The sequence below is a fragment of the Helianthus annuus genome, chromosome 4 (assembly GCF_002127325.2).
Source record: "Helianthus annuus cultivar XRQ/B chromosome 4, HanXRQr2.0-SUNRISE, whole genome shotgun sequence".
Taxonomy (NCBI): Eukaryota; Viridiplantae; Streptophyta; class Magnoliopsida; order Asterales; family Asteraceae; genus Helianthus; species Helianthus annuus.
In genome coordinates this window covers 26,923,346-26,948,251 of record NC_035436.2, presented here as the reverse complement: position 1 = coordinate 26,948,251, position 24,906 = coordinate 26,923,346, and the positions used below count along the sequence as shown (strand labels likewise).

The following is a 24,906-nucleotide window of genomic DNA, read 5'->3' as shown; positions in this document are numbered from 1 at the left end:
AGATTTTCGTAGGTGTCTTCCTGCGAAGGGTCGGGGGTTTTGTTCGGTGTCTCGATAGGTTTAGCAGTATAAGATGCCGGTTCCATAATAACTTGCATCCTATTAAAACATAACTAGTTACATTTCGGGATTCCAGTCTCGATATTCTTTCATCATCATCTGATTTAAACTCATGTCTTTTTCGTGTCTTAGTTAACTTAGTTAACTAGTATTAATTAGTTGCAATTTTATGATATTTAGAAATCCCTCTCCTCCAAAATATAAAAACAGTTAGAGTGGTGTTAGTCTAAGTCTAGAGAATCTAGTTAACGTAATTAAGTAGAGTTTTGTGGGTTCGATACTCGGACTTACTTAGGCTATACTACATTGACCGATACACTTGCCTGTTGCGTGATCTAAGTTTTAGAGTCTTATATATAAATTTAAATCATAGCGTGTCTTGTTTAGGTTAAAATTAGTTATTTTTAACAGGCCACTTTTAGCGCATCAAGTTTTAGACGTTGTTGCCGGTGATTCTTGGCGATTGAGTTTATTAGCTTTGATAAACTTAAGAGAAGATTTATGCTACTTGCCTTTTGTTTTGTGTTTCTGTGGTGAGTCTTGTGAATCTACTGGGGTTTTATATATTTAGTCGTAGGAGTCAAAATTATGTGTTTTTTAAGCCTTAGTTTTGTGTGAAATTTATGGTGGACCCTATATTACTGTTAAATGTCCATAATATGAGTGATCCTCTACACATTATTGTGCTAACACCTTTGTGCAGCCCACAGTTGTCAAGAACGGCTATACCGACCGCTATAGCGCGCTATATAGCGAGGTGACCAAGTGTCGCTATCTGGGTCATAGCGACCAATAGTGTGAATAATGACAGTTAGTTTTTTTTTAATGTAAATAGCCATTAGATATAACTATAAAATAGCTAGATTAATAGGTTTTTATTAAATATACAAGTAAAATAGCATATGTACCAAGGGTATTTTGATGTAATATACAATAAAAATTTTCAAAATTCTTCTTCCAGTGTATCGCTATTTATAAATAGCAGTCAATATTTGTCGATATTCGCTATGTAGCACATAGGTTTTTTGTCGCTATTTGTCACTATTCGCTATTAACAGCTATGGTGCAACCGCAACCATATTATCGACAAGCTAAGTTTTCTGGTAGCAACTTTGGGGAATGTAGTGGTCTTGCTTGGAGCAGGATTGAAGAGTTGCTAGTTCGATTAGTTGCTAAGGATGATGATACCCTGAAAACCCTTGCAGAGCATGACATCCTTCTGAGAAATCAACAGTCTTTTACTTTTAGATCTCCAACGTTTAGTAGAAAAAATTGCTAGGAGATTGGAAGATGTGAATGGGCTGCTTATCAGAAGTCGTTAGTAAAGAAAGAGGTGATCGAAGAAGAAGTAGAAGAAAAATCCCTTAGTCTGATATTTGGTGTAGAGGAAGAGACGGAAAAGAATGAGGAGAGTCTATCTAGGGGAGATGAGTTTGTGGGAGAGTTGTTAGGTTTGCCTGAGTACGATAAAGTAGGTGAGTTCGATTCGGAAAGAGACTTAGAAATCTTAGAGGCCCTACTAGAAGGTGAACCCATAATAGAGATCAATCCCACACCAAACGATGAAACTAAGTGTAGGGATCACCTGATGGAAGCTTTAGATGTGGAAGTGGTGGAAGATGAAGAACACCACAGCTGGCCATGGAAGTATTTATAAGTACAACTCAAAAATCAAGACCACGGACGAAGGTGAAAAAAAGACCACTTGGGAATCGGGAATGGTTACGGGCCCAAAGGTGGTACAAGGAGGAGAGGAAGGAGTCGTTGAAACACGACCAATCTTTGCACTAAATGTCACGCATTCGCTTCATTCCAGGTAAGTTTAAAGTTTGGTGGTCTGACCTATTTTCTAATTTTTAAAACGTTTTTTAATTCACTGATAAAATTTTAACTGTTTACGAGGACCGGGTGGAATTAAACGGGTTAGACAAGGTCCAAGTCTAAGAGAAACCTCCTGATTAAATTCAAGTGTGGGGAGGTTTCATGGAGTTTGTATAGAGTCATAGTTTTAGTTTTTATATATTCATTGGTGCTTTTGAGTCAATTTTTGTCTAGAGCCGGTACCGCTCTGGTTTTTGCTTTTTTTTATTCTGTAGGTGAATCGTACTACCCGTGCTCAATCGCCATTCAGGTGATTTCGGAGCTGTTCATCAGATGTCAAGGCATTTACCGAATGAAATCGCAAAAAAATCTATTTTGAGTGTTTGGTAAAAAATTAATAAAAACTGATTTTTTACGTTTTGTAGAGATCGAAACGTGATAATCCAAAAGTAGGTCACCCCTTCCTGCAGGAAAACGTGATAATCCAAAAACTGATATTTTACGTTTTCACTTATTTATTTTTTAAAATATATATACTTGCCAAACAACCAAATAGTTGATAATCTGATTATTGGGATATCAAACAACATAATCAAATCCAAACGCCGTTGATTATTATCTGATTATTGTGATATCAAACAACATAATCAAATCCAACCACTATCTTTCTACAGCACGTTTTGTTATAGCTAATTATCTGATTCTGATTATTCAAAACTCATAATCTATTTTGAAAACTCAACCCCAAACACTCTATTAAAGACATAAAAACTTGAGACCTAACATTGTCACTATCTCTCTCAGCAATTTTTAATTGGCCGAAACGGTTGTCCAAATCGCTCGAACTTCGCTCGACGCTCGCTCGGAATTTTTACTGCTCGAAAAACCCTCACTTGATTTAATGCTCGGTTTTAAATGAGCCGCTCCGCTCGGTTCGGTTTGAAAACGAGCCAAGCAAGAGCAAAGGTCCGCTCGGTTCGGCTCGGCTCGTGAACAGTCCTATATACGATCGAGCTGGATTGGACAAGAGTTTTTGGAGCTTACGCGTTACTTAACCAGTTAAGTCCTTTCCGATTCGCTCTTGTGTTTTTTTATTTATTCTTATTTATTTTAGTTTTTTTAGTCGGTTTCTGTTCTTACATTAAGGGCAATGTAGAGTTTAAGTGTTGGGATGAGACATATGAGTCATAGTGTTAATTTAGTTAGATTGAGTCAGTTTGAGTCAAAAAAAATTGAAAAAGACAAAAAAGAGAAAATTTAAAAAATCCAAAAAATGAAAAATAGAAAATGTCTCTGATTTTGAAGTTTGCAAATAAATTATGGAAATTGATGGTACATTTGGGTTTTGTCTGGTTTCCGAATAATAATAATATGAGATAATAAATAGTTGAAAAAGTGTCTAATTTTGGATATGTGGGTAGGCCCAGCCATTGATAGGTTTCCTTTGATCTAAAATACCTAATAATGTTAGGATGTCGATGGATTCTCATCTGGGAGAAGTAGGGAGATCGAAACCGCCAAAAATCTTATAAGAAATGGCGTTGTAAGTTAAAACTTTTAGAATTTTTATCATGAAAAAATTGAAATAATAAACGAGCTATAGATATGACGAGACCAATGTAATATATATTGGGGATGGTGACTCTAATTTAGATTTCCTCTATGTTGAGTTGAATAATATATGAAAATCAAAAGCTCATGTTGTCGTTACTCGGGATGGTGACTCAGGTTTGGACAACCTCTAGGTTAGGTTTAAATATGTGCTCATGAAAAATATAAAATGAGAGAAAAATTGATGTTAAATTCTCTTGTTTTTGGCATAAAATAGTTAAGAAATAGTCCAGTGATTGTTTCTTTTGTTTCAAAAGCTTGAGACGACATTAGGTGTAACTGTGACTTTTTAATGTGAGACCCTCGGTTGACTGACCAAACTTAAAATTAGGCTTGCAAATGAACTGAACGAACACGAACGAGGCATGTTCATGTTCGTTCATTTACCTTTAACCGAACAAACGATCGGACACGAACATTTAAATGAACGGATTTCCTTGTTCTTGTTCTTTGGTTAAGATAATGAACATGTTCATGTTCGTTTATGTTCGTTCGCTAAAAGTATAAACGAATGGTTCACAAACATAAACGCACACAAACACACATGATTGCACATAAAAGAACATAACGAACATAATTGAACAAGGCTTTGAATTGTATAACAATAGTAGAGAAGAAGAAGAACCTAAATATAGGTAAACCTTAATTCACGTTTCATATGATAGAAACGATTACTTTTAAATTAGAAAATATAAATCAAATATATTAATATCATATAAAAGAAAGTTTTGAAAATCGGAAAGTCAAAGCTAGTTATAGAATGATAAAGAAAATTAAGTAGATTTTTAAATTTAATTAGTAATAACTAAATTTAAAAGATGAACATAAACATAAACATAAACAAACGGATATAAACAAACACGAACAGGCGAATTTAAATGAACGGACATAAACGAACGTAAATGAACGAACATAAACGAACGTAAGTGAGCGAACATAAACGATCGTTCATGAACGTAAATGAACAAACAGGACATTGTTCATGTTTGTTCGTTTATTTAAATGAAAAAAAAAATAATGTTCATGTTCGTTCATTTATTAAATAAACGAACATGAATGAATTTCCTGCCAAACGATTCATGAACGGTTCACGGAATATTCGGTTCGTTTACAAGCCTACTTAAAATTAAATAAACATGATAAGGGGCTTAGAACTGATGTTGAGTTTAAAGGGATTGTATACCTGCAATCGCCATTAACACGTGAGTAAATATCTAATTAAGTATTTAGTGTTTTTGAAATCAGATCTAAACTTGATTATGATTTCATAGCATAATTTTTTATGTGACGAAAAAGGTTAAGTATGGGGATATTTGATGTGGTGTAAAATATACATATTTTTATATAAATATTTCCTACACTTTTGAGTAGATTTAGAGTTGTTTTTATTATATTCTACTTGTTTCTGGTCTATATCAAAAGTTAAAGGTTTCAAGAGATAAAAAGCTAAAACAATGGTATTATGCTAAACTTAGAGATTAAAAAAAAGAAATATTCATAATCAGGGTTAATAATATATTATGTTAGCCTAAGAACTGTTATATTTGCGGTCACACACATGGGCGAAGTATAGAAGGGACGGGAGGGGTGCCTGACCCTCCGAACTTTTCACTCAATAGTGTTATATATCTAGTTTTCGTATAGAAATTTTTGGATATATACGTTTTCGACCCCCCAGTTCTATAGAAATTTTTGGGTATATACGTTTTCGACCCCCTCGTCATTCGGGTCAAGCTTCGTCACTGGGCACACACATGGTGGTTATGAGAACTAAAAGAAAATTGTAAAGTGATTATGTGATAGTTTTTTTTTTTTTTTTTTTTTTTTTTTTTTTTTTTTCAGCCAACGTTGGTGAAGCAATTGATAAAGGAAAAGGATTTGAAGCTCACCAATTAATTAATTGGGTTTGTATCAATGATGTCATGGAGTCAAATAAAAGAAACTAGAATTTAGCCCCCGCGTTGCGGGGCGGGCGCGTAAAACCGCATCATCAGAGGCCGGGGCATAAAATCGTATCACCAGAGGTGGGGGCGTATAAACATGTTTGGTAGCAATCCAATAACGATCGAAACCAAAAAAAAACGTAAAACAAAATCATGAATTTATAACACCAATCCACTCAAATGACGTAAAACGGAGATGAACTCGAGTTTATATTGACGGGATAGGGGCCAACAACGACAAAAAAATATTAACTCCAACTTCTATATACATATGATATTATAATTTTATTATAGATATCATAATTTTATTATAGATATGTATCAAAAAAAGAAAAAAATCTTAAACAGAATAAAACTATAAAACTTTAAAGTAATATAATCATGAATTAAAAAAACGCAAACACCGTATTAGGGTAAATTTATGTATTTTATAATTAAACCTAATTAAAATTTCAATTTAATCTATACTAATGCTTGCAACATCCCACAAACAACAGTTTTTTTTTATAAAAAAAAATAAACGGTTATAAAACTAGTATTATTATTTTCTTTATCATTTACTAGGTTAGTTCCCCGTGTGTTACACGGGTTGAACAATTTAAACTATATAATAACAGGGTCGGCCCAAGCCCAAGTATTTTGAGGCTTGGGCCTCAGGCCACCAAATGTATAGGGCCTCAAGATTTAAAAAAAAATTATACTATATTGGTATGAGCCTTGTTATTAAAAGGTTGTAGCCCAGTTGGCGCGCATGTCATCTGTGTACCTTAAGGGGGCGGGTTTGAATCTCCGTTAGGCCGACCGACCGACCGTCGTTTATTCTTTTTGGATAAGAAAAAAAATAGGCAAGAAGGCCCCCAATTTTGAAACTTGCTTTAGGCCTCTAAAATGGTTGAGCCGATCCTATATAATAAATATTTCTTGTAAATGCAAATCAAAGACGGACACACTTATATATATTTGATAAATAATGAAACTAATAATAATAGTAAAAAAATCTCATACGTATGTATACTCATTTAAGTAATCGATATACATTTGATGTTATCCTATATTTTTTGTATTCAATTAACATTTTTCTATTTAGTATTATTTACAATTATTAGAAGATATATATGAAAGAAAAGCTGGAAAACTTAAAAAATATGTGTCTTCAATAAATGACACGTGTTACTATATATAGAGTATAGATGTTACTGAATTTTTGAAGAATAATTTTTAAGTTTGACATATATATTCAAGCTTATAAGTATATAATATAGTCATGAATTTTTAATAAATCCAAAAAAATTATGTGATTAATGGCAAAGTGTGTTTTAGCCAAATCCTAGAATTTAAAACATAAAAGACCAGGTGCAAAAAAGCGTGAAACCCTTGAAAACTTCAATAAAAGGGTTATAGTTATCAGATAAACATTTTTCTATTTGATATTATTTACAATTATTAAAACATTTTTCTATTTAATATTATCTACAAATTAAAAGATAAATTGTTAGAAGATAAATATGAAAGAAAGGCGGGAAAACCAAAAAATAGACGCCTCCAATGAATGACACGTGTCACACATTGGTTTACTTTATTATATGTATAAATATAGATGCGTGGGGAATTGAAATAGTAACATAATTGTCACGTAGATATATACTTTTATTTTAAAATAAAAAATAGTTGAAAAAACAAATTACTTATCTAGCTTTCCATTGTAATGTTCTATCTTATTTTCCTTTTGTACTACCTGCTTAAGCATCTTGGTGAGCATTTTCTTTATAAAATCGCCTTTTTCTTGAGAAAAAAAAAAAAAAAAAAAAAAAAAAAAGAAAAAAAAAACTATTTACTTGAGTCTTGAGCTACCCACAGATCAACCAAAACCATTAACCATTACTTTCAACCTAAAAAGTAAAAACATACACTTTTTGTATTTGTATGTCTCTCTCTCTTAAAAATCTTTAGCTAAGTTCTATCTCTTTCTTCTCTCTCCATCACATACGGCTCTCTCACCACCAAAACCACCACCCACAACACCAAAACTCTAGAAACCTCCCTATGTGTACCCTGTGCATGGTTGCTTGTAAGTTTACTATGTTGCCAATCAAGACCTTTTAGGTCGCCGGCGAGTTGGTTAAGGGATGGCGACGACTGCGGTTACTACCGGACACCACTATAAAATCGCCACTACAGTACAACCGCCTCTCTCCCTCTCTTTGTTTCTCTCCGTCACCGCTGGAAGCGTTGCGGTGCTGGCGAATGATGATGATGACCTTGTGCAGGGTAACACAACAATCCCACTGGTGGTTGTCTGACTGATACGATCTCCGGTGTCGCTGCCGCCATCGACTAATCAGAACTAAGGGAGTTGTGAGAAAGAGGAGAAGAGTAATGATTTTGACATTTTGTTGTAAACTTGTGATCAACGTTAGCATGAATTGATTGTACAAATAAGTAAAAAGTTCGGTGGTCAAGAAAAGAAACTTTGATAATTAAGTGTTGCATCAACAGTTGTAAATTATATTATATATGTACTGGTCTAAGTACCCGTGTAATACACGGGTAGCTACACAAAATAATTTAAACTTTAACATTGTTGATGTAAATAATTTAATTATACATACGTTCAAATATTAAGGTAAATGATGGAGACTATATCAAATAATTGAAATACATGAATACCATAACATGATGAAGGACGATTCAGAGAAGAAGATTAATGGGTATACATTCAAAGAAGAAAGAATTGGGTGGGTGGTAAAGTGTGTCGTGTTCAATTGTAAGAGGGCAGTATGGTAATTTCATATGAAACTAACAACACAAATAGATGAGGTTAATGAAGGTGGACTGAAATAGTTACGAAAGCGAAACCACAAAGACTGTTTTCACCATTTTTAAACTAATGGACTGAAATAGTGATTTTTAATAAACCACAGGATGAAAAACGTAATTAACTCTTACTTTGTAATCAAAATCAATTAATATTATGTTTCCAAAAGAAATTTAAAAAATGTGTCGTAAAAATCTAGTAGCAACATGATGATCGACTAAATGATGGTAGGCACAACACCTCTAGATTATCCTCGTTTTCTTTAAGTACAAATCTTAATTTTGAAATTGCCCCGGCATAATCCTTTACAGCTGGTAACAACCTCACATTTAGCATTTTAGTCTAAAATTTAAACAAAATAATAACGAAATACTCAACTCTTTAATCAAAATAACGAAATATTCAATGTCTGTACCATGTCCATATTTTTACCTTTGAATTCTTCATGGCTTCTCTTTTAAGCCTCTTCGACTCTTGCATCATCTTTGACAACTATCTTTCTTCGTATGCAAGTTCTTTTTGAGCACATGCTACCATGTTTAGATTATATTTTTCAGCTTCATCCTAATCTCTTACGATTCTAACAAAAAAAATATACGAATCAATCACAATACCTTGGCATGTAACTTCTTTTCAATAATAATTTGTACTTTTTCACTCAAATCGCTGCTTATTTGCTTCTTTAATAACATGTTTGACCACTATATCTTCTTTTCAATAATCATCTCCGCAATCACCATATCTATCGCGTACCGAGTATACCATTAGCTTTTTAAATATTATTTTCTTATTACTTGGTATATAACATCATATTTACTCAAGTCGTGTAATACACGAGGGTTTTTAAAGATATAACATTTTTTATTATTTGGTAAACAATATTACATTTATTCAACCCGTGTAATACACATGGTTTTAAAGATATAACTTTTTTATTATTTGGTATATAAAATTACATTTATGAAACCCGTACAATATGGTTCTTATAGATATAGCTTATTATTATCTAATATATAGAATTATATTTATTCAACTCGTACAATAAATAAGGTTATAAAAATATATCGTTTATTATTTAGGATATAAAATTAATTTATTTAACCCGTGTAATACATGGGGTTATAACCTAGTGACTCATAAAGAAAAATAATCACCCTCGCGCATATCATTTGATTGTTGGCACCACCATGCCCCCTAATTTTAATGCATGCTATCTCTTAAATTGTTTTGTTTAATAATCTAAATTATTATTATTATTATTATTATGTTTTCAAAATACTAATTAGCGCATTAATTTCTTTTATAAAAGGTACTGCCCATACTAAAAAATTGTATAGTTGAACCCGAACCTATTTTGACTGTAACTTTCTGAACCTCTTAAGACTTGAAACTTTTTCATAAATTTAAAATATATTATTGTAATAATATTGTTAAGCATTCATAGTTGACACACTAATTCATTAAAAACATGCACACAAAAATCACTACCAGGTCAACTCGACCCAATTCATCCCAAAATAAATTTGCATGTGTTGCCAATCAAACTTGATGACCAAATTCCTGCAAATACAATATAACCTTTTAATGACAGATAACCTGTTAAAAGAAAAACATGTGATAATAATGTGTTCGGGTGAGATAAAGGTATATGCCTTATCATAACAAAGTTCTTATAAGGCATGAATTACAATAACAAATCCTTCTATTTATTTGTTTTTTTTTTACCAGCCAAAAGAAACTACATTCCTAAAATAAAACCTCTTAGCTAGCAGCTAATGAGGGGAGTACAGAACAACTAAGAACCAAAACATAACTTTTGGTGCAGCTTTGACCCTTTGGTTTTGGTCAAAGTCGTCGTTTGAATCCAGTTCCATTTCTGTTTCGGAATCCGTATCCTCTACGGTATCAGAATCGGCTTCGTTTAAACTTTGCTCTTGTTTGGCCGTTTCCCCTCGGGGCGCGCCTCAGACTCGTTTTTTGGCCGTTTCGCCTCGAGGCGCGCCTAGAGGCGCACGCCTCAAACGTTTTCTAAAACCATGGAGACAAGTCAACAACTTTGTTGAAAAGAAACTCCAATATCTTTCATGTATTCAATACATATGGGTTTAAAATTGAAGGTCCGAATATTATGTATTACGTATGCAATACATGAATACATGAGTGATGATTGAGTAAGAACTCGTCCATATCAATTAAATTACTTGCAGGAACTTAAAAATTGGGTGAAATTTAGAGAGAAAATCGGCAAATCGGAACCATACGGTCAGTTCGCTTTTGCGCTTTGCGCCTCAACTTAGAAGACTCTGTCCGTAATGACGTATTATTCAAATTTTCATTCAAAATATTGTCAACTTATGTGGGACTACAAAGTACAAACAAAAAAAGCAACCGACACAGGTCAAATAATAAGATTTAAATCAGATGCGTAAGTATTTTTAACTAAATCCTACATATTACTTTGAAACTAAGCGATGAATAGCAACCACAGCAGAAGCTATAGTTCACTGCCACAAGAAGACATAAGGCCACACGGGGCGGTCCCGTGATGGCCATGTATAACGAGTTATGGAGTTATGCTACACCGCCGCCACTATGTTGAACACGCGTGGAATTGAAAACGCGTTAAGCCGGTCACGCGTTAAACTTTTTGAGTTTTATAGGGTATGACTTGTACATTGTGCATTAATACTTGTATATTGGAATCCCCATCACTAGTGATTCCACCCCTCCTACATTTCTATCACTAGTGATGGAAATTGGATTGATGACATGGCATTAGTTGATTGGATAGTGGGAGTGATGGAATCCATCACTAGTGATTCCACCCCTAGTCCCCTAACAAAAACTTTCTCTCAAGTCAATGTCAATCCACCACCATTTTGTGAGTGGCAGTTGATTACTATCTGCCCACATACAAAATTTAAAAAAAAACACATATGGCTAAAAAACTTGCAATTAAAATAACTGAATGACAAAATGTGATTTTAAGTCATGTACCTTTCTATTTGATCACAATCGGAATACCACTCTACCCAACTGGTGGGCCTTCAACAGCAGCCTGCCTGAGTCGAAAGCGCAGCAATATCCTATAAGCAACAGCACAAGGCCATTGTAATGGGCCTTGAATAACACTACATTAACCCAAACAAGGCTCGGGACCTGACAGGAATCCCGGAGCATGACAGCAACCCCGGAACAAGGCAGCAAACCCAGAACACTGCCGTAACCCCGGATCATGGCCGCAACTCGGACCAAGTCAGCATACTCGGGACATCACGGTAAACTCGAAGCACACAACATGACATGGCGAAACCCCGGAAAACAAACATCAAACCCGGAAATAAATTGTCCCAGGCCATAAAGACGAAACTGCCCCTGGCTTTAAGGCACACCCACTGGCTTTGCTGAAATAGGATTTTATAAGCACCACTTGAGAGGTGAGACTTAGACTGCCACAGACCGAACCCGCAACCACACTTATCCAACAGGAACCGAAAACTTTCATGGGCCATTAAGATGTGACACTCTAGGTTTTTCCGAACGAACACCTTGTAATATTTTGAGTATATAAATATTATTAAATGGAAACGTGACTTTTACATGATATGTGTTGTATATATGTATTATATATATATATATGAGAGCCGAGACCACGACTCGCAACCACTCGGTTGCGAGTGGGCCACTCGGTCTCGAGTGGGCCTTTGGGCCGTAACCGGCTTGGGCCGAAATCCCCTAAGCTTGTGTTGGAACCTTGTATATAATCCCAACCTCCTCCTCACTTCTTTCATTTGTTACACAACACACATCCATACTCCTTCTATTTCTCTCTCAACTAGAAACCCCAAATAACATCCCATCTCTTCCAACTTTCGGACCAAGCAAGGATCTCGGACAAGGACTCGGTCAAGACCATCACTCGGACACTTCATCTTCTCTCATTTTCTTCCTTTATTTCGGCTCATTCTTCTTCTTCTCAAACCGGTTAGTGTTCTATTTTGTGTATAGAAGTTATGTGTGATAAATGAACTAGAAAATGCTTGGTTAGAAACAAAATGCATAATTTTTAGGATGATTGTGAAGATTGACTATATGTGTAAACCCTTAGGTTTGAATGCTTGGTGACATGTTCAAAATGACTAACAAATGGTAGTCTAAGAATGATTATGGCTAAACATACTATGCTTCCCTTGTTTCTTGCAAAATGATGATGTTAAACTTAAGATTTCGGCTATATAATGTATGTTTCTTTGTTCTTGCATAATGATCTTGATGAAATATGTAAGTTTTGGTTCATAAAATGAATGGTTATGTTGGACATAAAAACCCTAGGATGTTGAATATGGATGAACTTGTTATAAACATGTTGAATGATGGTTGAGTAATTGAAAACCCTTGTGATTTGATCCATATTTGGTTGATAGACAGTTTGGGTAAGTTGTTAGTTAAACCCTATTGGTTGTTTCCTGATTTGGGGACTGGTGTTTTGTACCAACTAACCTGACTTAGTCTGCATCATCACGTGTACATGAAAGGGACGTATTACGACTCGCAACCGCACCATTGCGACTCGCAACCATGGCATGACAACTCGAGACCACGCAGTTGCGACTCGCAACCATGGCATGACAACTCGAAACCACACGATTGCGACTCGAGACTACGACGGTTGCGACTCGCAACCACAGCGTGATGACTCGAGACCACGCCATTGCGACTCGCAACCACAACGTGACAAGCCGAGACCTCCTGGTTGCGACTCGAGACCGCCTGGTTGCGAGTGGGCTGTCCATTTTGGTTATTGGGCCGATATGTGTAATATGGGCTATCTGTTGACTGGACTATGTGTTACTGTTTGATTTCGTAAATGATAAGGCCGGCCCAGTAACCCACTGGGTACTTGTATGCATGATACGTGTTAGTTATGTGTAAGTTTTTACGTGAATGCTTGTACACCAAACCTGACCTATACTGGTAACCATGTTAGGACGTGGTGACCAACGTATTTGACAAGTGACCTAATCTGCCGAGCAACCCAAGGTGAGTTCACACACTAAAAGCATGCGTCCCGCAGAGGGACACGAACAAACTACCAACTTTGGGAAAAACACTTTTGACCCATTACTCCGGGGGAAACAGAATGGGTAATTACTATCTCCGGGGGAGATACGTTTGGATATTATTTATAAATCACAACTAGCCAGACTAAACGAAACTCTATCACCTTAAGTCCCTGCTTACAGTACCGATTAATCGCCGGGGCCGAACGGGTTATTAGTTGATAGCGCTATTAGGTTTGACAACCTCACACCGTGACCGGGGGGATCGGGCGTGAACTAGTAGACCTTGCAACATGGTCAATGACGATAGACATTGACTCGGGGCACGAATATTTATATTCCGTCAACAGTTTCGGTATCCACAGTTTAGTGAGCTTACAGATGGGGTAGCTCCCCACAACGTGATTATAAATGCTTTATCTAAACAACTTAAGTTTTTGGTAAACTAAAACTGGACAACTAGTGAACTCACTCAGCATTATTGTTGACCCCTTACTGCATGCTTTGCAGGTAACCATTGACGAAGGAGCTTGCCGCTTGGGAACGAGTAGTGTCTGTCCACCCTTGTGTTGGGTGTTACCTTATTTTGAACTATGAACTTGTTTAACTACTACTTTACTTATGCTTCCGCTACTTATTACTGTTTGAACTTGAAACCTTAAACTCTGAACTTGATATTTGCTAATCCTATGGTTAGTAAGTATTACTTTTGTTATCAACTTAATTATTCAGTATAATTGGTGGCTGGATCCTGGTCAGTCACGCCCTCGAAGCGGGTGTTATCCGCAGGTGGATTTTGGGGGTGTGACATAAGAGCCCTGTATAACCTGAACCATTGTCGTAACATCAGCCCCAGCCTTCCACTTGTTGAATTTTTTGTACTTAAACCACTTGAAAGACTTCACCAGCTGTGATATGTATTTTGGCATGTTAATCCCGCTATAGGCCTGAAGTAACCAGCTCTTTTGGCATGTTAATCCACTTCCAGCGTACCATCACTTTGAATCTTTACAAATTCCACTATAAGCTTTTGCTGAAAGATTTAAAAATAATAATATTACTAATCGTAATAACAATTATATTAAAAATGAAATTTCGAATTCATCCATAAATCATGATAGTTTTAATGCACGAGTATAGATATTGCAAAACATATGCGGCACAAACGGGGCTTATGCCCAGCAGCTACCAGGTGGTAATGTTTTTATCTCATTTACCACTGAACGGGTCGGTTTAGGTGATGTTTTATCTCTAACAGGCCAAACAACTACAGCTAAAATAGCTAAAAGAGGGTTGAAGTGGACAAACAGATTTTAGGTTGCCCAAAATGTACATTTGATGCATAAAACCTCCTAAATCATTTATATATGTATATAAAAGATTATCAAGAAAATAATATAACTTTTGTGAACATATGAAGAAACGCTTTGAACGACATTTAACCCGCTTTCCCATTAAAGCTAAATTATCGGAATTTGCCTGTTTAGCATGTTTGAGATGAAACATTACCTGAATCAACCCATAAGCAAACGGGTCGTTAAGAAGTAATCACTTTTTTCAAAGTAGGTATTAATTGTATAAATTTTGCTAACTTTATAAATCAAAATAATTTTTTTTCAAAGTAAGTGTATAAACTTTGCTAACTATATTAATTAAAATAATAATATATATAATCAAGAAACTTTAAGGTTATAATTATTTCAATTAGAATGTAGTTTGTTTTACCTTTAAGTCAACTATATATATACAGTACAGGGCACAAAGTAGCACACCTGGACGATTGACATTTATGTTTGCCCAAATCTTTCAATGTTTTTTGCAACATCATACTTTTGTGGAGTCATGGAAGCCCAAATCAGGAGTCTTTCTTCCTTATCCTTCCACTGCACCGGAAACAATAGTTCACAATTGTTTAGGCATTTCAACACTATAGATGTTAAGGATTTCTTATCAAAACAGTTTATCAGCCTATAATAAGCAGTTTGGAATTACACAACTTCAAACCACATGTTCAAAATAGCGTATCTCACTCACAACTAATCATGTAAGCAAGTTTAAGTAACCAATTCAAACACCCTCGAAACAGCTTATTGATGCATCAAAACACAATAAGGAGACAATCACTTCGAATAAACAATCTGAATTACTTTCCTTCGCCAGATAGACTATTCCAAACAATCCGAAACACAAAATTACAAGCATAAAACGATGATAGCCAAGTATGTCAGGTTTACCTTAACTGCTGAAAACGATGATCTGAACCCTAACCTTAGATCGATAACCTACTCTTTAGTAAAATCATTTGACATGCACCACTCTTGAGACGTCAGCATTCCGTTTAACACCCTAGAACCTCTCATTGTCCACGTCTGCAATCGTCGGTAACACCATCAAGCTGCTAGCACCAGAACAGAAACAAAAATACAGCATGTCTAAAACATCAAAATCTAACCGTTTATCACATAACAAAAAGATTAAACTTGGAGTTGAACCTATTTTTCAGCCAAATTGAACGGATCCGCTTTTATTACAACCAACATTTTCGTCACCAGAACCGATCTACCATTGAACTCTTTATGTAAGATTCTTCATAAGGTAGCCAACTCCAATGTGTGTACCGCCTTTTTCCATACCTTGTCACCCGGCTGCGTTTTAATGAACCGGAGCTACTGCCGAAGGAAGATTGTGAAGACTTTTGTCAACGTAAGCCATACCTATGGTGGAATGAATGGTTTTAGCATCTAATTCTTGAAATCAATTGACCAGAAAACCCTAAAACCCGTCTACGTGACTCCAGCAAGATCGAACAGATAGTACAATTTACATATTCTGGAACAACTGATCTGAGCATGAAAAGCTGACCATTTAACCATTTTCGACATAAACAACTTTTTATGAGCTCACCATCAACATATGTTGTTAGTTAAATCCACAATCCATGTATACAACTGCAGCCACTCCAATGGAAAATAAGTCGGGAATTGCGGTTCTTGCAATTCGATCGCGGGTGCATTCAGATCAAGGTTTGTTTGGACATTTCTCTCTTTTATCATGCTCTGTAGTTCACTGATTTGTTATTGTAGCGTACACGTTTCATCAATGATCAATCATGTCCTTTACAACTCGAGTGGTTTCGCCTAATACCGAGGCTTTCCCACTGTTTTGTTCTGTGAGTTCTGCAAGGTAGCAAAATAGTTATTAAACAGATAAGGATTCTCGGCGAAAAGAATAAAATAAACACTAATCAGAATCAGATGTTACCAAGTGCACCAGCCAACTCAAGAAAGAGTTCATTCAAATGTTCACGCTTTACTTTTTCCCTTTCAGCTTTGTGAATCCGTTTAGGAACTTTAGCTGGATTCTTCTTGCTTGTTTGCAAGCTGAATCAAAATCATTATTATTGTTATCATTATGTACTTTATTAGATAATGGATAAATATATCGAAAGTGAAAGTGAAACTTCGTTTTACTGACCAAGCGGGCGATCTTTCGGCTGCCATGCTGGTTTAGACATACATCTCCAAAATCCACGTACAGATCGTATTCCTTATCTGGTAACAGCAATAAACCAACGATCTTTTACAAAAGTAACAACAATGAACCAAAGATCTCAATTTAAACATCTACACAAAGATCCAACGCATTAACTTAAGTATAACAAAGTAACAAAATGAAACAGAATAATCAAAATTTACAAACTTTAACCGGTAAGCAGATGAACAACACCACAAGAAAACAAAGCTTCAATTCATATTTTTTCTTAAATCCCCTCATTTCAAAACCAAAAAACAAACCGTGTCCCTGGGATATTGATAGGCAGTTCCCCTAGCCCTTTTAGGAAAGTGTTGAATAAAATCCAAGTTCTGTATACATCAAGATCTCGAATACGTATCCACCACTTAATCCATTGGTTTCTTGCATGGATATATATATATATATATATATATATATATATATATATATATATATATATATACAGGGCTTCATCTTCGCGGCTTGTATTTAAGCATTTACAAAACAGCATCTGGATTGCTTCAGGCCACCACGACGCCACCAGTTTGTTCTCGTTTCCAAACAAAAACTTGTTCCCCTCAGGCACACAAAAGACAACCATATGGTGGCCGAGCAACGATGTTTTGAAAACCATAGGACTTCCATATCTCTCCATTCTATTTCTCACGAATTTCTCCAGGGCTCCATGTCTTTGTGTACGGACGAACTCTATGGTTTCACCTAAAAACAGCCATACGAAGCTTCCATGTGGCAGATTGTTATTGGTTGCTGGTTTTTTCCTATGGATTTGGAGGAAGAAGCATAGGACAATGAACAAAAAGAAAAGTGCTAGCAATGTGGCTGCCATTGACATCTGGTAAATGCTATGAACTTGACATTTGATTGAGCTATATATATTATCTAGTTTCATTTTAATACAAAAATAACAATAATAGTGCAATTATTTTAATTTAACTAATTTAAAAATATGTGGATTGGAATCTAGTATTGAAAACAATAATTTCAGTGCAAAATTTACAATATCCTCAAACAACAATTACAGAAACAAAGTATCCTCTCTAAATAAAACCCTAGGTATACAAAAATTATCATACAGATCCTAAATTCCTCATTATATAATAATATTTTGCAATAACGTAATTATCAAAAGGAGAAAGCTGTGAATTCTCACCATTGTTAACACTGTACAACAGAGTCTTCCGATCTGATCCGATTTGATCCGATTTGATGTGATCTGATTGAGAACTGTATTAGCGAACACGAAATCACATTATGAAATGCAGAATACGTATGAATATGCAAATCGAAATTTCGATTGTTTCATAACCAAAACAACAAACGTTGAAAAGATAAAACCTAAAACCCTAAAATCGGGTTTGTTTAATGAAATCAACAACAAAAGAATAAAAATATGAAAACAAAGATAAAAAAAACAGAGAATTGTGTCCTCCATAAGATGAAACGGATTGACAACCTGGAACAAATGAAAATCGAAGCAAGCAAACTAATATAAAACATACCTGTTGAAATCAAATGAAGAGGAAACTGATATAAGAAAATATGAACACAGAATGAAATTCGTCCTTTGATGTGTAATCGCCAAAATTGATAACGGCAGTGATTTAGGTTTTAGGGTTTTAAGGATTGATTGAAACGTATTGGAGAAGAATTCAACTGATTGCTAATTGATTGGAGTTTCCATATTGAAGAGCATAACAGCGCTTTAACAAAATGGCTGAGAAATGAGGAAAAGGATTTGCCGCCCAAAATCACAATTCTCTGGCCAAAGAGAATAGCCACATCATGGTCAAATAGTCAACCATTATTTTGCTTTAGTATAATAGATAGATATGGAACCCATTAAGTCTAACCACCATCCAAGTCAATATCCACCGTCGGATCTTGCTGAGATTAAATCTCAGCGACTTAAACTCTCATTTTAAACCGCCACCTCGTCGGTTATCAGCAGTTATTCAATTCTCCTCTTTTTCCTCCCACGTCGCCTGTACGTGACAGTTATTTTCCTCTATTTCAAAAACCACCAACCTCATAGATATGTCTCATAACTATCACTCCTTCTCCATCTCTCTATGCTTCTATATCTGTATGTGCCTCATCGGTCTCGGTGATTATTCCGAGGAGTAGTCACAATCGAATGCCTATCTATCCCAACACAGAAGTAGATCGTTGTACATTCACCGTAATCGACCACCGCCATAACTATATCGTCTACAAAAAGGTAACGCCAACGAGCTCTTTATGCTAATTCCAAGGTTAAGTAATGCCGACGACACTAGGATTATAATTTGACGGGATTCTGATTATTATTTTTCGTTTTTTGTAAGATTTGATTTGCAATTTCTTCAATCACACAGAAACTATTTGTCTCTTCACCTAAAGTGCAACCACATGACTCCATTTGAATCACCTCATGAAGGTATGCACGTGCACACAGATTAAGCATTTTACTATGTGCGTTTATGACATTTGATTTAGGAAGCTTAATTGCGAATTTTGATTTGTCATTGTGTTTGATTTTGAGGTACCAGTGGTTTAATTTGATTGCTGCAGTGAAGTTGTTCCAGAGTAAGGATTTAGGTTTGATTATAGGTTGTGCTCACATGATTAACATTCGTTCTACGTTTAATTTGTCAGAAGAAACTGACTACAAAATGATGTAGATGGACCCTAAACCGTTTCCAGAAGAGTACGAAAAGTGTATTGTTCATTCAAATACCCCTTGGTGAGTTAATTCCCTCTTCATTTATTTATCATTGTTGGATAGTACTAAGCAGACATTGTATGAATTCTCAATACTTCCTTCACGTAGACCTGAGTTATTAACTAATGGAAGGCTTCTCGATCCATAAAGGGGGTTTTGCTGTACGGACCACCTGGAAGCTAAAGCCATTGCAAAGGAATCTGGAGTTGTTTTTTATCCATGTTACGGTTTCCAATATAATAGCTAGTGGCTTGGTGATGCTAAAAAACTTGGTAAGTTTATACGCGTATGAGATCATTCTTTTTTTGGTAATTGAAATTGTGTTTACCGTCTTATGGGTGCAGATCTCGATGCCTAAAATGCTTATAGATGTAACATTGGGTGACCAACAACAAAGAAACCTTTCGATGCTGCTTTTAAGAGATTTTGTCATGTTCGTGCGAAGGGGCACGAATGTAGTTGCTTCCTGGCGTTTGCGAGAATGGTAAGTTTTATATATTCTATGGCAAATAAAACTGATGGTGATACTGAAATGAATTATACTCTCATCAATTTCATATAGAATGAGATCCTTAATTTGTATGGTTGGGTAATGGAACCATGTGTTGCTAGACTTGATGTAGCCGGGTTTAATGCCGTTCTTGGTGAATCTTCCTAGGAATTGGATCTCTCAGTGAATCTCGAGTTTTGCCTATTCCAGCTGGTGATCTTAGTTTTGGCTCGAGGATACAACTAAAAAAGGCGGTATGTATTTTAATTTTCACCACCACCTGATGAAAAACAAAAACAGAAGCGAATTTATTGCTAATCATTTGACCTTTTTTATATTTAACTCCTATTTAACTGACCATCTTTCATTGCCGGTTGGAAACTGTTTAGATGTATTAGGAAGGGGGTGTGGCATCGCAAGGGGGTCGGTCTCTCTCTCTCTGTTTAGATGGCTCATGGACAGGTTATCAGTAGACACCAATGCTGCTCATGAAGGCAACACTACAACCGGTGAACTGAGATGGTTCTATATTCTTGATTCATTATGTAATCTTCTAATGGAACCAAAGGACATGATTATGGACCAATCAATTTTTGAAATTTTGTAGGAAATTGGTAGCTTGCATTATGCAAATGGCTCAGTTGGTACCCTGAGTTTGTGTTTTTTTGCGGTGCTCGACACACGGAGTAATTTGTTTTGGATTTCTTATGATTGCCGAAGCTACGTGAAAGGAGTGGTCACAAGAACATGAAGAGTATGTGTTTTATTATGAATTTATTTTTCACTTTACAAAGCTTTACATATATGAGATTAATCGTATTTACTAATTGTTGATCATATCTTAAAATCTATTACAAGTAATTTTGGTAATGATTAGTTTGCTGATGGTTTTTATAGGTATATATGATTGTGTAAGAGTGGCTAGCCTTCAATATATACAACCCTAACACATTCACAACGAGTTAAAGAGTTCTTTGCAGTAGTAGCTCATGTAGACTAAACACCTAGCAAGTGATCCCCATATTACAATACCTCAAACTGGAATTTTCTTTTTGTTCATGGTTTTAATCTTGAAATTTGTCTATTAACATTTGTGATATTGTTATAACCTTGGTCAGGTTTATATCAATTTCTGGAGGTGTCTATTTTCACCTGAGGATGCAGAGTTGAAGACGACTATGTTTCGGTTCAACATTTAAATCATATCCAAAGAGTCGATGCAGATGTAGGATGTTTTATGTGTTGTTGAAATAATTGGCAGAAGGTTAGATTTTAGATAATAATTTCTCTCTTTAGTGTTTCTCAATTTAAAAATTGAGTTTAATATCTTGTATTTTACTTGATTTATGCAAGTTCGGGCCATATATTAACATGTGCTATATAGTTGTATAGACCTACAAACTCAGCTTCAAGCTGCAAAGGTTTTCTTTGTTGATTTAAGTTTGTATACGGTTTGAAATAGGCCATAATTGGTCAGAATATGTACTCTGTGTACGGTTTGAAATAGGCCGAGTCGGACTGGGTTGACCTAAACACTCTTTGTCGAAAATTTTCTCTTCATCTTATGAATAATTATTCAAATATGGTTACAAATTTATATTATTTTGATAAAACATTGTTTTTTGAATAAAATCTATTAGGTCTTTTATGCTACACTTTGAAGTAGGTGGTTATATTATTCATATTGTCGATCGTATGAATTTTGATGTTTAGATTGGATTTATCACTATTTTGAATAAAATCATTTCTCATTAGGAGGTTTGTATGCATTATATATAGGTTTGGCTGACTTTTGGTTGGTTCGACCTACTTGGCTACGTTTTTGACCCGTTTGAGGTAAAACACAACCCAAACTGATCCATTCATAAGTAAGTGGATCAAAATTGTCACCAAAACACAACCCAAACTGTCAGCTAACTTATAATGCAACTTAATCTCATACTTTTTTTTTCTCTTTTTCCCTGAATTTTGAAAATAAATAATGTGTTAATTGTTATTGCAAAACAATGTTATGATAAGTAATTTTAATGCATCAACAGTGCATTAGATACTTTTGCTGAACAGAGTTTAGTGTGTCCTTTATGTCATTTTATTTCATCTTTTTGAAGAAATTAATCTATTGTTTATAGTGAGACAGGTTAGAGGTGTGAGACCCATGTCCTTAAGAGAAATGGCAAATTTATTCAACAGCTTGGGTTTGTTCTGGATTGGTAAGTTATTCATAATATTATTATATTTTAGTAGTGCTAAACTCCGGGTAATACAAAGACACCGAAGTAAAATCAGAGGGTTAGATTAGGAATGGATTATAAATCTTTATGTCTCTCATTTGGTAGCTTAGATGATGCCATCAATTTCAGATGTCAATTTACAGTTGGTAACTTGGATGCTTCTATCCAAATGCTTTGGGTGGTCTTGTACTTTCATATGCAATTTCAAGATCTCTATATGCACTAACAGTTAATGTAGGCAAAGACTTCCGTATTTACTTTTTACTTTCTACCTTGAAACATGAAAGTGATAACGATTGTCAACTTGATGACTAATTTTTACTCGAACCTTGAAGTTACCCATTTTGACCCGTTATCCAAGTAACTAACCCTTCTAACCCAACATTTTTGCTAGATCTTTTAATGATGATGATTTTTTTGAACATTTGACTTATGTATGCTTGCAGCATTGTTGTCATCTAGAAAGGTTTATGCGACTCTTTCAGTAAATTAGTTATAAAGCCATATTTGATTAGTTTGTTGATATTATAGCCTGTTGGTTTGAAAACTCAAGTCTAGCATATTTGTAAAACTGGTCAATGGGTGAAACTCTGTTATTCTTCCGGTCATGGACGATTTAATTAATGCAATATATCCTATGGCAAAAGCTCATGCTCACGTTTACTAAAATCTTTACTCTTTTTGCTGTGACATAACACCACAATTTACTTTTATTATATAATATTTATATGTTTGAACTTGCAACTCATTTTCTTATGTTATATGTAACCAGCCTCACCTACAACTTTGGGGAAAGAAATGGTAATATTTAAGGTTTAAAAGAACATAATCAGGCCTCGAGGCATTTTCCTTCGCCTCATTTGATGAGTTATAATGAGTTTTTGTGGTTTGAAAATAAGAAAAGGAAAAGTTAGATAGTTGTAACTTTTTCAAAATGGAGATGGAAAAGAAGAAAGGGAGAAGTAATTCCAAACACCCTCAATATACATTATCTTTGTTTGTTATGTTGTTAGCGTAACCCGTCCACCGGACGGGTATTAAACTTGTTAATACATATAGACAACTAGTTGATGCCCCACTCGCGTTGCGGGGCGATGGCCGAATAATTCTCAATCAATTAAAAAAACACAACTATAATTTTGTTAGGGAAAAAACTAAAACGATGATAAGACCCTAATTTTCGGCTCAGGGCAAAAATGTAATTTTTCAGGACTAATGACCGAGTGTTAGGCAACTTTTTGACACGAAAAAAATTAAATGGAATAAACCAATTAAAACAAAAAACTTTTATAGTTTTGCTAAAAATATAAAACGATGGGAAAAGCGTAATTTTGAACCGAGGGCGAGATGATAATTTTAATTCAGGGATGAAATCGTAAATTAAAAAGACCAATGGGGGAGTGCCAGGTACCTGCCGGCATGACTGCAAATTTACACCAGGGGCAAAATTGTAATTTAACCAGGAAAACAAACAAAAACGATGGAGAAAATGTAAATTTAAGTTGGGGAAAAAAATCATAATTTGGCTAATGGCAAAACTCTAAATTTAAATGGGGCAAAATCATAATTTTAACCGAGGGCAAAATTGAAATTTTTAGCCGGGAGCAAAAGCGTAGATTTATTTTTAAGCGTGGGGTAAAAACATAATTTTGAACTGATGGCAAAATCGTAATTTTAAGGAAAAAAACTAACGGTAAAAGTGTAAATTTAAATGAGACAAAATCGTAATTTAACAAAGGGCAAAATCGAAATTTTTAGCTGGGAGCAAAAGCGCAAATTTATTTTTAAGTGGGGGTAAAAACATATTTTTTAACTGATGGCACGTAATTTTAAGGGGGAAAAACTAATGGCAAAAGTGTAAATTTAAACGGGGCAAAATCGTAATTTTTAACCTAGGGCAAAATCGAAATTTTTAACTGGGAGTAAAAACGCATATTTATTTTTAAGTGGGGACAAAAACATAATTTTATACTGATGACAAAATCGTAATTATAAACCAAAATAAAATCGTAAATTAAGTGCCAGGCAGCTTGCGTCAGCCGCTTATTTAATCCAACAGTGGGCAGGGACTATTTCCACCGACACATGGATTTGTAGTTGTTGAAAATATGGGCTGAACAAATTTTTCTATGAATCGCAATATATACTGTTTCAAGGAGGAGCCAAGATACGAACTCAGTGGGTACCATACGTAAAATCCCTGTTTTACCCCTTTTGAATTTCCCAAACTACAACTGCCTGCCACCATTTCTTTTACTTTTTTGAATTGGGCTGCTGGAGTATTACGAGGACAGGCCCATACATCTATTAGTTAATCGCTCTTCGTGGCCCAATAATGAAAAATTGTATTTTAAATCAAAATTTTGACACAACATAAAAAGAAAAAAATATATATATATTCGGCAGAGGGGGGACGCAAATAGAGGCTGTAGGGGATATTATCAGAAGATTAAAGGCGATTCTTGGAGGTGGAAAGGTGATACGGTTAAAGATTCAAGGTTGCGATTCAAGATTCAAGTTCGGTTGGTAAATGTATCACTTTTGATTTTTATATATTTATATATTATTCGAACTCATGAACATGATTTATTATTCGTACGAGACTTGTTCTTTTTCTTGACTATGATTCTTGACTAGTGT

The 24,906-nt window shown here is 35.1% G+C and overlaps 3 long non-coding RNA genes across 26 annotated transcripts; 1 reads left to right on the top strand and 2 right to left on the bottom strand.

Annotated features, from left to right (window-relative positions):
• Positions 1-9,847: 9,847 nt before the first annotated feature.
• Positions 9,848-12,157, bottom strand: LOC118491082. The gene is made up of 2 exons (XR_004890311.1): positions 11,248-12,157; positions 9,848-10,278 (listed from the first exon to the last, which is right to left on the bottom strand). It is a non-coding gene; the product is annotated as an uncharacterized LOC118491082 (long non-coding RNA).
• Positions 12,158-14,279: 2,122 nt separating this feature from the next.
• LOC110935871 lies at positions 14,280-18,628 on the bottom strand. 5 transcript variants are annotated; one of them, XR_004890310.1, is made up of 9 exons: positions 18,344-18,628; positions 17,995-18,068; positions 17,006-17,602; positions 16,785-16,861; positions 16,572-16,690; positions 15,803-16,486; positions 15,545-15,705; positions 15,083-15,193; positions 14,280-14,343 (listed from the first exon to the last, which is right to left on the bottom strand). It is a non-coding gene; the product is annotated as an uncharacterized LOC110935871 (long non-coding RNA). The 5 variants fall into 5 exon arrangements; XR_002589508.2 differs by lacking the exon at positions 17,006-17,602 and having other exon boundaries at positions 15,803-16,024; positions 16,215-16,486; XR_002589507.2 differs by lacking the exon at positions 17,006-17,602.
• A 171-nt stretch (positions 18,629-18,799) lies between these two features.
• On the top strand, positions 18,800-22,519 carry LOC110935872. Of its 20 annotated transcripts, none has more exons than XR_004890308.1 (11): positions 18,800-19,062; positions 19,199-19,260; positions 19,373-19,409; positions 19,505-19,566; positions 19,696-19,817; positions 19,890-20,029; positions 20,204-20,289; positions 20,425-20,557; positions 20,643-20,789; positions 21,154-21,299; positions 22,165-22,519. It is a non-coding gene; the product is annotated as an uncharacterized LOC110935872 (long non-coding RNA). The 20 variants fall into 20 exon arrangements; XR_004890307.1 differs by having other exon boundaries at positions 19,479-19,566; XR_004890309.1 differs by having other exon boundaries at positions 19,373-19,433.
• Positions 22,520-24,906: the final 2,387 nt, after the last annotated feature.